This window comes from Myotis nattereri (genome assembly GCF_964212035.1).
Source record: "Myotis nattereri genome assembly, chromosome: 10".
Taxonomy (NCBI): Eukaryota; Metazoa; Chordata; class Mammalia; order Chiroptera; family Vespertilionidae; genus Myotis; species Myotis nattereri.
Window position 1 is genome coordinate 1,078,202 of NC_138085.1, and position 13,217 is coordinate 1,091,418.

At 50.4% G+C, this 13,217-nt stretch overlaps 1 pseudogene across 1 annotated transcript; it reads left to right on the forward strand.

Annotated features, from left to right (window-relative positions):
• Window positions 1–8,562: 8,562 nt before the first annotated feature.
• Window positions 8,563–9,440, forward strand: LOC308526365 (ankyrin repeat domain-containing protein 9-like; annotated as a pseudogene). The gene has a single exon. The product of its transcript is annotated as an ankyrin repeat domain-containing protein 9-like (transcript).
• The last annotated feature ends 3,777 nt before the right edge of the window (window positions 9,441–13,217 follow it).

The window sequence follows — 13,217 nt, forward strand, 5'->3', positions numbered from 1 at the left end:
TGTGATGGGGATGTGAAGTGGACTCCCTAGCGGAGCCCAGATGGAGAGGGCGCCCCCTTGCGGGCTCACCGGGACATCGCACCCACACCCCCGCCCCCCCCCCACGCCCCCCCCAACCCCCCCCCCCCCCTCCCCGGGAGCGGCTCTCACGAGCCTCGCATCACCTGGAAGCTCAGAAGGTGGATGAGAGGCAGCTGGTGGCTCCGCAGGGACAGATCTCGTCCCGCCTGGAGGGCGGGCGGGCGGGAGGGCGCAGGGTGGGGGGAGCTGAGCACCAGGTCGGCCAGGGGGCCCAGGGCTCAGCGGGCCTGGAGCCCGGGCGCCGCGGGCACTTGAGGCTCCCGGAGGCCGGCTCCAGCGTCTACGGCCATACCACCCTGAACGCGCCCGATCTCGTCTGATCTCGGAAGCTAAGCAGGGTCGGGCCTGGTTAGTACTTGGATGGGAGACCGCCTGGGAATACCGGGTGCTGTAGGCTTTTGATGGCCATTTTTGGAGCCCGCCCCATCCGCCTTTTGGGGGTGTGGGGGGAACCTCCCATCGCCCCGCCGGGCTACTCTCAGAACTGAACCCCCACCCCCGCCCACCCTCGTCCGCCGTCAAAACTTAGGAAATGGTGCCTCGCGCCTAACGGACAGCAGCGCTGCCTGGCAGGGGCGTGTCTCTGCCCTCCTCCCGCACCCGTGCAAGCCCCACGCGCTCTGTGCTCTGCGGGGGCAACAGGCCACCCACACCCGGGGCATCCCATCGAACCCCCGGTGCTGCGGGCGGAGGTCGCTCCCCAACTGCTAAGGGAACCCCGCGGGCCCCACCAAAGGCCCAGGCCGCCCCTCGCTTTGTGCCATCCCTCGGGGGGCTTCGTCCTACCCGGTGGCGGTGGACACCCCCTTCCGCCTTTCAGGCAATCGCACCCCCAAAGAAGGCGCCCTCCTGCGTCTTTTGGAAGCTCAGGAGACGGGCGGGCCAGAGACAGCTGATGGCTGTGCAAGAGAGAGATCTGGTCCGGGCCGGGGCGGCGGGTGTGCGGAGTCGGGTGGCGGAGCACCAGGTCGGGGTGCGGGGTGCGGGGTGCGGGGACAGGGCTTTTGGATGTTTCTGTTTTCCTTGCCCAAGCTCCGCCCCGTGGCCAAGGCAGGGCCGGCCCTGAGGTCCACTCGGACGCCCGCCCCCTTCCTGCCACTCTGCAGCACTCCGCCTCCCCACCCCCAACACCCACCCTGGGCCCAGGAGAGCGGCTCAGCCACGCCCCTCCTCGCCTTGGCGGAGCTGAGGGTTTGGTGGGGGGACCCCTGGGGCTACTCTTGGATCCCCCACCCCCGGCCACCACGACCTCCACCCCCAATCAGGGAAAGGGGTCTCCCGCCTGACAGAGGGCACCCCTGGATGGGAGGGAAGTGTCTGTGCCGCTAGTGGAGGAGGCTCCAGCGGGTTGGGCTCAGTGGACAGAGCGCAGGCCTGTGGATGGACGGGTCTCGGGTTCGACTGGGGTCAAGGGCGCTTACCTCCCTTGCAGGCTGGATCCCTGCCCCCTCGGGGCGCCTGCCAGAGGCAACCAATGCCGGTGTCTCCCTCACATCCATGTTTCTGTCTGCCTCTCCCGGTTTTTTCTGTCTCCCTAAAAGTCAAGGGAGAGATATCCTGGCTGAGGATTATGAGAAATAATCAAATAATCAAATTAATTAATTAATTAATTAATAATAAATAATAAATGCAGGAAGAGCCGCTGAACACTCTCGGGGAATCTGATATGTGGCTCTCCTGGGTCCTCTTCATCCCGTGGGGACAGCGCCCTCTGTACCCACCCTCAACCCTGGGCCCACTCCGACTGCCGGTGCTCTGGTCTCTAGCTCCCGGACAAGGATTGGAAGGAGTTGTACTAGTGCAACTGAGTCTCCATGACCACCTGGGTGGAGCTCTGATAAGGCAACGCCTGGTGTCCGGGCCATTGGAAAATTGCCGGGGCCTCTTCCTCTCTGAAATCAATAAAAATATATTTTTTTAAAATGTTTCAGAGATTAAATTCTGGGTGAGCATGATCAGAATGAGAGTTCATGTTCGTCAAACTGCTGCTTCTATTGCTACTATTGAGCCACTTTGTGGTGATGGAGCTAAACACATCTTTCTTTAAGATCATGAAATCATATAATTTAATATATAAACTAGAGGCTGGGTGCACATATTCATGCATGGGTTGGATTCAGATGGCCTGGGGGAAGGTGGGAGGGGATGTGGGAGGTTAGCCAGCCCCACCCCAGATTGGGGGAGGTGGCAATGTGTTGCGGGGCCAGCGGTGGGAGCAATTGCGGGAGTTTGGGTGGGGCGCCCCAACCGCATCTGGCCTGTTGGCAGGTCGCAATGCACATCATAGTGACCTGTCATTCTGGTTGTTCTAGTTGTTCGGGCTTTATATATATAAAAAGCTAATTTACCAACTGTATATTCCTCTGGCCATTCAACCGACTGACCGGTACATATGAGGTGCACTGGCAATTTAAAAATAAACGCTGACTCCCGCATGCGTGATATTTGCTCACCCCAATAGCATGCGATGACAGAATGTATCTGAAGACCAACTATTGGCAGAATGTACCTCTGAAGCTGAAAGTGGCATCGTCGACAGAATACGTCTGAAAACCAACTATTGTTTAATCAATTTATCAGTCATTGTTTTTATCAATGTTGTTTTTATATCATGTTTTTGTTGTTTTTATATCATGTCTTTGTTGTTATATCATGTTGTTTATTTAGTAATCAATTATCAATCATTGTTTTTATCAGTGTTGTTTTTATCATGTTTTTGTTATTTTTATGTCATATCTTTGTTGTTTTATATCATGTTATTGTTTATTTATTAATCATAAATTATATATTATTTTCATATACATTTTAATAATTTTGTTTCATCTCTGACACTTCTATTATAAAGGGCAAGTAGCAATATTAAAATATTTTGTATTTTAATTTTATAATAGTATATTGTATATACTGTTTTGACATGTAATTTTTCCAATAAAGTAATTATTATAGAAATCTTTCTTCTAATTAATTTGCTTTCAAAATGCCTGAGTCCGTGCACCAGGCCACTAGTAATTTTTTAAAATGTTGTTTTATTGCTTAAAGTATTACAGAGAGTATTATATATGTCTCCTTTTTTCCCCCTCCCGTTGACCTTTCTCTGGCCTCCCATACCCCCCAGTGTATGTGTCCATTGGTTGTGCTTATATGCATGCATACAAGTCCTTCGGTTGATCTCTTACCACCCCCCTCCTGCCCCCCAACCCTTGGCTGCCACCTTTGGCAAGGTCCCCTCAGAGGCCCCTGACCGGCCTTCCCGCTGCAGTTTGACAGTCTGCTCAATGTTGCTCTCCCTCTGTATCTATTTCTGTTCATCAGTTTATAATGGTCTTAATTATCCATAAATGAGTGAGACCATGTGGTATTTTTCTTTCATTGACTGGCTTATTTCACTTAGCATAATTGGTAAGTCTTTTCAATATTTTTTTATTGATATTTAGAAAGAGAGGAAGAGAGATGGAGAGAGATAGAAACATTAGTGATGAAAGAGAATCATTGATTGGCTGCCTCCTACACATCCCCAATGGGGATCAAGCCCACAACCCAGGTATGTGTCCTTGACTGGAATCAAACCAGGACCCTTCAGTAGGAAGGCCAATGCTCTATCCACTGAGCAACTGGCTAGGGCTGATTTGCTAACTCTTAGTGAGGACAGCAGACATCAAGGATAAAGACAAACCATTGAGCTGAGAACAGAAATATCAACATAGGCGCACTCTCCTGATTTTCTCATCTTTGGTGTACATTAGTTGGTTAATGGGCTTGAGCCAGGATATCTACACAGGCAAAACAAAGTGGATAATTGAGCAATTATCTGATGAATCTAAACACTAAAAGAAGTGATTGGAGAGGGTGCAGGCTGGGGTGAGGGACACCCCCCCCTCCCCCAGTGCATGAATTTCATGCACCAGGCCTCTATTCTAATTATCCGAGCATCATGACCGCTCAAAAGAAGCTGCATCACAACCGCTCAGGAGGCACTGTCCGCGCAGATGGGCAGGAGGGGACTGCATGCTGCCCCCACCCCAGCGGCCGTGGGGAGGCTGGGGCAGGCCAGAGTGGAGACACAACACACGCAGAGGCTGGGGCTGAGGGTGGGCCAGAGCAGAGACACAACACACAGGAGCGCATGCCCCCACCCCAGCGGACACAGTGCTGCAGCCCGCCAGTGCTACATTGGTCAGGCACAGGTCCCGCCCCCCACGGGGTGCCTTCTCACACGGCAGGAGGCGCTCGGCCTCTACTTTTATAGATTTTCTTTTGTTCATGGTGCACAGTCATTATTTATTTAAATAGTTGGAAAGGTAAATTGCCAGGGCTGACTGACAGACCCTAAATGACGATGAGCAGCTTGCTCTGAAAGAGAGGCGAAGGCACTACTTGGCTATCAGCACCAAGTAGCCTCCTTTGGCTTTTACTGTCATAACAGCTTGAACTAAAATTAACCTTTAGCCACAATCAGCAGGGTAAGCATCCTTGAGAAAGCACATGCGTCCTTTAAGGAAGACTAAACAACGATTCCAGTAAAACACCCGGGGGTCAGCCTTGCTGGGAAAAGTCACGGAAGGGGCTGCCACCTTCGGCAAGGTTCCCTCAGAGGCCCCTGACCATTCGGAGCATCCTCCTTACAGACTTTCCAACCAAGTCCTGTGCTTCCCCACATCTCCTCCCTTTTTGTTTTGCTGGCTGCAGAAGACAGGGAGGCGGTGAACTTTCTGCTTTGGAAGGTTGGGGTCTGTGAAGTGTGTTCCCCGTTCGAGTTCTGATTTTGTAGACTATAAGAAAAACAAAAAGAATTACAATGACAACAAGGGTTAGTCTAATTAAGAAGACAGGGTGCTTACAAGCATTAAAATTTGCCTTCTAGCACGGTGTAGGGACAGGATCATACAGGGGAAGGAGCTAGGGTGAGGAATGTACCCATGTGCAGGCCTGGGGTCTGTAGACATCAGCTATTGTCAGGCGATGAGATGATGTTGACAAGATGATGTTGACTCCAGGTGTGTCGGTCTATGCTTATCGGTTCTGCTTGCAGGATTCACAGCTGAGTCATCTCCCTAATTACTTCGCACAGGCCTTGAAAAGAAACTTAACTGCCTATTCACAAATAAGAGAAACTTAACCTCCTATTCACATATAAGAATATGTGTTCTAAGATTTAAAATAATATGATTACTTTTCAGATTAATTTAGGAGCTCTATTAGATTTATTATTCAGTATATTTATAATTCCTTTTAAGATTTCTTTATAAACATTCTTTTTTTTTAATTAAATCTTTATTGTTCAGACTATTACATTTGTTCCTTTTTTCCCCCCACAACTCCCCTCCACCCAGTTCCCACCCCACCCTCCGCCCTTACTCCTCACCCACTGTCCTCATTCATAGGTGCACGATTTTTGTCCAGTCTCTTCCCGAACCCCCCACCCTCCTTCCCCCCCCCCTCCCCCGCAAGAATAGTCAGTCCATTCCCTTTCTATGTCCCTGATTCTATTATAATCACCAGTTCATTCTGTTCATCAGATTATTTATTCACTTGATTTTTAGATTCACTTGTTGATAGATGTGTATTTGTTGTTCATAATTTGTATCTTTACCTTTTTCTTCTTCCTCCTCTTCTTAAAGGATACCTTTCAGCATTTCATCTAATGCTGGTTTGGTGGTGATGAACTCCTTTAGCTTTTTCTTATCTGTGAAGCTTTTTATCTGACCTTCAATTTTGAATGATAGCTTTGCTGGATAAAGTAATCTTGGTTGTAGGTTCTTGGCGTTCATCACTTTGAATATTTCTTGCCACTCCCTTCTGGCCTGCAAAGTTTCTGCTGAGAAATCATCTGACAGTCGTATGGGTACTCCCTTGTAGGTAACTGATTTTCTTTCTCTTACTGCTTTTTAGAGTCTCTCTTTGTCTTTTGCTCTTGGCATCTTAATTATGATGTGTCTTGGTGTGGTCCTCTTTGGATTCCTTTTGTTTGGTGTTCTCTGCGCTTCCTGGACTTGTAAGTCTATTTCTTTCACCAGGTAGGGGAAGTTTTCTGTCATTATTTCTTCAAATAGGTTTTCAATATCTTGCTCTCTCTCTTCTTCTGGCACCCCTATAATTCTGATGTTGGTACGCTTGAAGCTGTCCCAGAGGCTCCTTACACTATCTTCGTATTTTTGGAATTTTTTTTCATTTTGCTTTTCCAGTTGGGTGTTTTTTGCTTCTTCATATTTCAAATCTTTGACTTGATTCTTGCGATCCTCTGGTCTGCTGTTGGGAATCTGTATAGTATTCTTTATTTCAGTCAGTGTATGCTTAATTTCTAGTTGGTCCTTTATCACAACATCAAGGGTCTCACTAGATTTCTTGAGGATCTCACTACATTTATCGGCGGTCTCACCAGTCTTTTCGAGGGTCTTACTAAATTTATCGGCGGCTTCTAGACAGTTCTTGAAAGCCCTTAAAAGTGTGGTTTTGAACTCTGTATCCAGCAGTTTGCTCTCCTTCATTTCTGTCATTTGTGCCCTGTTTCTTTGTCTCCGCATTTTTTATGCTTTCTTGGTGCACCCCCTTGTGGTCTTTGTGCGCAGTCTTGTTGTAGTTAAGCCTTGATTGTTGTAGGTAACACTGGGGAGTATTTGACCTCCAAGCCAATTGGCTGTGAGAATCAGCTGTGTCTGTAGTGGGAGAACTTCTGTCCTGGATCTCTAGGGAGGTGCTAATCTAGCCTCTGCCTGAGGCTATCCAGCAAATGCCTCCATGCAAGGCTTGGGCGGGGCGGGTCCCAGGGGATCAACAGGGTGGGCAGATCGAGCAGTTATGGCTGCTCTCAGTCCTGCCTTCAGAGGCCCTGCTTCTCAGTGTCCCAGCAATTGCTGCAAGTACCTGAGAGAGAAAGTTGCCCTCGAGTTCCGACCAATGCCATACAGTCCCGCTTCTCCCGTATGAGTCTGGGTCCCCACAGACTCGCCCGGAACTGGAGCTCAGAGCCTGAGACTCCCTCCTGATTGAAACAGACAACCACGCCCTCAGCCACCAGCCCGCTCCACACACACCTCCGCACCTTAGTATTTTACTTCCGCACTGCACCTCCTCTGAGTCTCAGTATGCTTTTCTCTTTCCCTCTAGTTGTAGAATTTCCACTCAGCCAGCCTTCCTGTGGTTCTGGGTGATGTCCGTTCCGTCTTTTAGTTGTATTTTTGAAGTGGTTGTGCGAGGCAGCAATCTCCGGTGTTTACCTATGCCGCCATCTTGGTTTCTCCCCCTATAAACATTCTTATAACTTTCATAATAAACACTCATAACTTTCACAAATTATTTCTACTCTAATTTTCCGTTCTTCCTGTTATATTCCTTTCTTTATATCCCTTCTTACAATTTTTACTTCCTCAACTTTAGTTCTTTTTTACTTGTACAGACCCTTTGTAACTTATACATTCCTTTTACAACTTACACATACCTTCTGCAATTTATATATACCTTCTGTAGCTTATACATATCCTTTTGTAACTTACACATACCCTTTTAGTTTATCTACTTTGCTTTTTTCCCCTTTATTTCTATACCTTCTATTACATGAAAACTCTAAATTCCTTCTAATTAGTTTTGATTAAAGGTTAGTTCTACACAGGTTCCTCTATTCCCAGCTTCAGACCAGGTGGAATGGTAAGAAGTATGTCTCAGAGTCTATCTCTCCTCTAGTTGGCCTATCGTCCTTGCTCTGCTCATGTCTATCTAACTGCTTACTACATCCCCCTCTAGGATCTTGGCTCCGAATTTTTTTAGGAAAAGAGGACGCTGGGTTTCTTCTGTAATTACTTCCTACTGAGGCAGGTCAGAGGTTTCTCTCAGAGCCAAGAGATCCTTGCTCTCTGTCAGAGGGATGATGAGGACTGGGCATAGAAGGTGGCAATGGTGCGTAGAGGTGGCATTGCCTAGGTATAAGTAGGGCTTGTAATCGGGTGAAGAGAAACTGTATTATAAAATTTAGTATTATTAGGCAAAAGTTAGAAGTTTCTAATAATCTCCTGTTGAAACAATTGTTCTCCCTAAAATTTTTAGTAAAGACTAATTTACTTACTATATTAAATCTAGTTATAATTTGGCCTGATTATTTGTATGAACACAACAAGGATAAGAGTTGCTTACATAGACTATTAAAAAATATATGCCTTGCTGCCCGCCAGGGCCGCACTGCGACCCCCGCCGCCCGCCCGCCGCCCAGCGTTGGGACGGACCACGGCCCAGAGAGCGGCTGCGCGGGCGGCGGCCACTCCCCGTCTGTCCGTCCTTCCTGGGACCTTCGCCTCCGAACTCCCCGTGCAGGGACCACGCGCTCCTGCCGCCACGGGGGGAGCCAGGCCCGCGGCCACCGCCCCCCACGATGAAGGAGCCGAGGTTCTGCGAGGCACAGTGACAGACCCACGTCTGCCAGAGGATCCCGTGCAGGAACCAGGTGGTTGGCCGCGGAGCCCATGCCCGGAGGCCGGCGTGGCCCCTGCCAGCATGCCCTGGGACGCACAGCGGCCCGGGGAGCGGAGGGCGCCAGCGCAGCGCCGCAAGTCCTCCTTCGCCTTCTACCAGGCAGTGCGCGACCTGCTGCCCGTGTGGCTGCCGGAGGACGTGCGCGCCAGCGAGGCCTTCCACGGGGACGAGCGCGGGCTCGCCGCCGCCTACTCGCCGTCCGAGGCGCTGCTCTGCGCGCTGGTGCACGACCCCCAGGCCCGCGCGCTACCTGCCGGCCACTTCCCCGGCTTCCGCTGCTGCGCCGCGCCGGGCCGCACGTGGCGCTGGCCGTGCGCTGCAACCGCGTGGGCGCCCTGCGCCGCGTCCTGCGCCCCGAGCGGGACTTCTCGCCGGCTGGACCGCCGGGGCTGCGGCCGCGTGGAGGGCGGTGGCACGGCGCTGCACGTGGCCTGCGAACTGGCGCCACCCGAGTGCCTCTTCCTGCTGCTCGGCCACGGGGCCTCGTCCGGCCTGCGCGATGGCGGGGGCCTCACGCCACTCGAGCTGCTGCTGCGCCACCTGGGCCACGACTCCGGGGCCACTCCTGCCACCGGGGCGCCCGCTGTGCCCAGAGAGGCGCCCGCTGCGCCCGGGGAGGCGCGCCAGCGCCGCCTGCTGCTGCTGGACCTGCTGGTGCTGTACACGCCCGCGGCCGCCCGCCTGGCCCGCCGTGAGCTGCTGGGCGACCGGCCGCGCTGGCAGCGGCTGCTGGGCGAAGAGAAGTTCCAGAGGCTGGCGCGCTGGCGCCGCCCTCGCTCTTCGTGCGCGCCATGCAGGTGCGGGTCACCGCCATCTCGCCCTGCCGCCTCCCCGAGGCCCTGGATGAGCTGCCGCTGCCGCCCTTCCTGCAGCCGCTGGGCCTCACGGGCAAGGGCTAGCCCCGGGCGCCCCGGGACTGGACGTGGGAGAGCACTATTTTCGGAGGTTGTACTGGCACTTTACATACACTGACCGCTATACGTTAAAAAACATATATATATACTAGAGGCCCGGTGCACAAAAATTTGTGCACTTGGGGGGGTGGGGGGGTCCCTCAGACCGGCCTGTGCCCTCTCGCAGTCTGGGACCCCTCGGGAGATAACGACCTGCTGGCTTAGGCCTGCTCCCGGGTGGCAGAGGGCAGGCCCAATCCCTAGGTGCAGCCCCTGGTCGGGCTCAGAGCAGGGTCGATTGGGGAGTTGGGGCGCCTTCCCCTGTCATGCACAGAGCAGGGCAGATTGGGAGGTTGCGATGCCACCCTCAGTCACGCTCAGGGTAGGGCCGATTGGGGGGTTGGGGCCTCGCCCCCTGTCACACTCAAGGCAGGGTCGATGGGGAGGTTGCAGCGCCACCCCCTGTCATGCACAGAGCAGGGCCCATCAGGGGGGTTGGGGCTCCATACCCTGTCATGCACAGAGCAGGGTCAATCAGGGGTTTGGGGAGCTCCCCCGTCATGCATAGAGCAGGGCCGATCAGGGGGTTGAGGAGCTCCCCCGTCACTCACAGAGTAGGGCCAATAGGGGAGTTGGGGCACCGCCCCCTGTCACACTCAGGGCAGGGCGTATCAGGGGGTTGGGGTGCCGCCCTCTATCACCCACAGAGCAGGGCCGATCAGGTGGTTGGGGCACCGCCACTGTCACACTCAGGGCAGGGCCAATGGGGAGGTTATGGCTCTACCCCGTTACACACAGAGCAGGGCCCGTGGGGGGCGGGGGGTTGTGGCCCCGCCCCCTGTCACACACAGAGCTGCAGGGCGATCAGGGGGTTTGGGCGCTGCCCCCTGTCACGCTGATCCCGATGCCGGGAGGCCTCGCGGCTCCACTGATCCCGGTGCTGGGAGGTATATTACCCTTTTACTATATAGATTAGAGGCCTGGTGCATGGGTAGGGCTGGCTGGTTTGCCCTGAAGGGTGTCCTGGATCAGGGTGGGGGTCCCCACTGGGGTGCCTGGCCAGCCTGGATGAGGGGATGATGGCTGTTTGCAGCTGGTCACACACCCTTCAGGGTGGGGGTCCCCAGTGGGGTGCCTGGCCAGTCTGGCTGAGGGGCTGAGGGGCTGAGGGCTGTTTTCAGGCTGGGACTGAAGCTCCCAATCGCTCCTTTTTTTCTCTTTTTATTCTGGGCCAGCTTTAGCTCTGAGGCCTCAGCTGTTGAAAACAGGTTTCTGGCCTTTGTTTACCGTCTGTATTTGATACAATGTTGTGGTCCAGCTGGCTGAAGCCCCGCTGAGTAAAGCAGGTTTCTGGGGGGTTTTAGCTTCTATATTCGCAACATAGTTGCTTAGAGTTGCAGCTGAGATGCCGGCAAGTCAGGCGGGGAACATGGAGTTCTCCGTCACTGAAGCAAGCAAGCCTCCCTGTTCGCATTAGCTGCCTGGCTGCCGGCTGCCATCTTGGCTGCCAGTTAATTTGCATATCACCCTGATTAGCCAATGGGAAGGGTAGCAGTCGTACGCCAATTACCATGTTTCTCTTTTATTAGTGTAGATATATATATATATATATATATATATATATATATATAGATATATATACACCTTGCTGGAATCTCATGATAAAGCTTACCCCCAGGGCAAAGAAGCTATGCCACACAGTTGCCATCAGGCTTCACCTGCAATACCTATAGAGTTGGAGTGTATTCCTCAAGTTGAGGTCTCTACAGGTGTCTTGATGTTTCTTTCATGCCATCTCTCTGGAAAGCAACCTTTGTTCCTTACCTGGAAAGACTGCCATGAACCACATGACCAAGCAAGGTACCAGGCTATTTATCCAAGGGGCTTTTCGGCTTCAGTCAGTCTTCATTCCTTAGAGCATCCTGGTGACATCCAGAGTCCTGGCCTGTCTCTTTCAGACATGAGAATCCAGCAAAGTTTTGGTTAATAAAACTACAATTGGAAACTGACTTATGTCCTGTTATGAAGAAATCAGATTCTTATTGGATCCGTGCAAACACATTGCCATGAGAACAATAATTACCAAAACTAATTATTTTTAGTTTATTTAGTCCTATAATTAAACTCTTTTTCATCTGATTTTTCTTGCCAGTATTTATATAAATCTAGATACTTTATAGAGTAATATGACATATTGTGCTTTTTGTAAAGCACAATATTCCACAATATTATAACTTAACAGTTATAAATGAAAGCATATCAGAATCTATTTAATATCATATGTAAATAGAATATAATTATTATTTTCTTACTTATCAGAGCTCCCCATATACCTTAAGTATAAAATTTTACTTCATAAGGAGAGAAAGCATATCTTAAAATTCAAACCCTAGGAAGGTGGTCAAAGATATATTATTATTATTATTATTAATTATTGTTATTAAATGGTATTAAGTAATTTATTCATTTAAAGTAATTAACTTTCAGATTAATATAACATAATTATTTTAATCATATATATCAAACCTTTGCTTCCTAGGCAAATACAGGAAAAACCTTTTTTTCCTGACTTTCAGAAACAGGATTATTTTTCCAATGGAAAACATACTGACATTCTTAAGAAGCATAACAGACGTAGTGAATTCCTTAGCTGAGAAACAATTCCCTGGAACTTGGAAATCCCAAGCCGGCTCCAATGACTTCCTGCAGTTACCTTCATTTTCTTACTTAGTTTTGGAGTGTTCCGTTGCGTTTCGTTGCATTCCTGGCTCCTCCTCCCATGGGGCACCACTTTGCCGGGACTGACAGGCAGACCCTGGGCAGACCCTGAGCGACGGGTGAGTGATGACTCTGACACACGTTCTGTGGAAGAGGCTAAGGCACTACTTGGCTATCGCCACCAAGTAGCCCTGCTCGCCTGCCTCCTTTGGCATTTATTGTAACAACAGCTTGAACTAAAATTAACCTCTAGATACAATCAGCAGGGTAGGTATCCTTGAGTATATGCTTAAAGACTAAACATAGAGATTCTAGCAAAACACCCAGCAGCTCAGACTTGTGCGGGCTGCTTCAGCACGGCCCCTCAGCGGCCCTGGCCTTTCGGCTAACCCTCCTTCCAGACACCCTAACCAAGTCCCCTGCTTCTCCACAGTCGACGATGGGAAATAGGTTTATCATGAAAGTTTATATTCATGAGATTCATTTCACCATTTTAAAAAGTGCTGCTTCCAGATTATCGCAGCCAGACATAGAACACTCGTGCCACAGGCAGCTGCTGAGTCACTAGGGCAGACACAGCCCTTGTAGAATGACTTACACTTTGGGAGGAAATTCAATTGTTGTAGTGGTGACTGTTTATTTGAACTGAAACCATTGATAATAGACAAACCTTTTTTCTCATTTGATTGAAAGGGCTATAAAATTCAACATCCTGGCAAAGGAAGCAACAGGACCCTGTAGGTAACACCTCTAATTGCCTTTAGCTCCTCCTTCCTTAAGGAGAGCCTCCACTCAGCTATACAATTGTCTAGGCCAGTGGTCGGCAAACTCATTAGTCAACAGAGCCAAATATCAACAGTACAACGATTGAAATTTCTTTTGAGAGCCAAATTTTTTAAACTTAAACTATATAGGCAGGTACATTGTTATTAACTTAACTAGGATACTCCTAAGCTGGCCTTTGCTAAGAAAGTCCTCAATCTGATTGAGGTACGGTTTCTGAGGTCGACCCCTTCCAACTCTCCCATCCACACTCGTCTTGTATACTTATTTTGTCTGTCTTTT